The sequence below is a fragment of the Brassica oleracea genome, chromosome C2 (genome assembly GCF_000695525.1).
Source record: "Brassica oleracea var. oleracea cultivar TO1000 chromosome C2, BOL, whole genome shotgun sequence".
Lineage (NCBI taxonomy): Eukaryota > Viridiplantae > Streptophyta > Magnoliopsida > Brassicales > Brassicaceae > Brassica > Brassica oleracea.
In genome coordinates, this window is record NC_027749.1 from 25,087,343 (window position 1) to 25,088,039 (window position 697).

Genomic DNA, 697 nt, shown 5'->3' on the forward strand with positions numbered 1-697 from the left:
GTAATATCTCTGCCCTTCACAGAGGCCATCAGCACCTTAAACGTGACTCTCCCCCATGGATAATTCTCAAACCGTTCTAGCTCCATCACTAGCCTTGCCCGACTAACCCATGTTGGGGTTGAATACTTTCTCCCTTCAATGTATCCAGTGAAGATGGCAAGGTACGCGAGCCGCTTGCGATCATCCCGCGACCACCCTTCGCATCTCTCAAGTGTTGCTATTATCTCCCGAGTAGATGGCCCAGCTTCGACATGCACTCCCAGCATCTCCCCAAAAGAAGTCAACTCCTTTGTAACAACAGAGTGAGGTCTCTCAAGGTCCTCGATGTACTCGCAGTTTAGACCAGTGAGGTTTTCAAACTCTAACAGTGAAAACCTCACAGGTTCTGGACCAACGAGACTCCACAGCTCATACTTCTTCTTTATGTCCAGCTGGAAACCGAGCATGTAGTGAAACAGCCTTGAAGCCCAATCAAATCCCAGCTCTTGGAACTTGATGAAAACTCCCAGCTTCGACTCCTTCAGCTCTTCATATTCGTCATCATGAAGAGCTTTCTTTAAAGCAGCATGCAACGTCCAACAAGTATGATACGAAATGCTATGCAATGCGGGGGGCTCTTCCCTTAAAGTATATATCCTACGGGGGAATTCTGGCATCTCCATTTTTTTTGCCTGCAAAACAATCAAAGACAACCTTT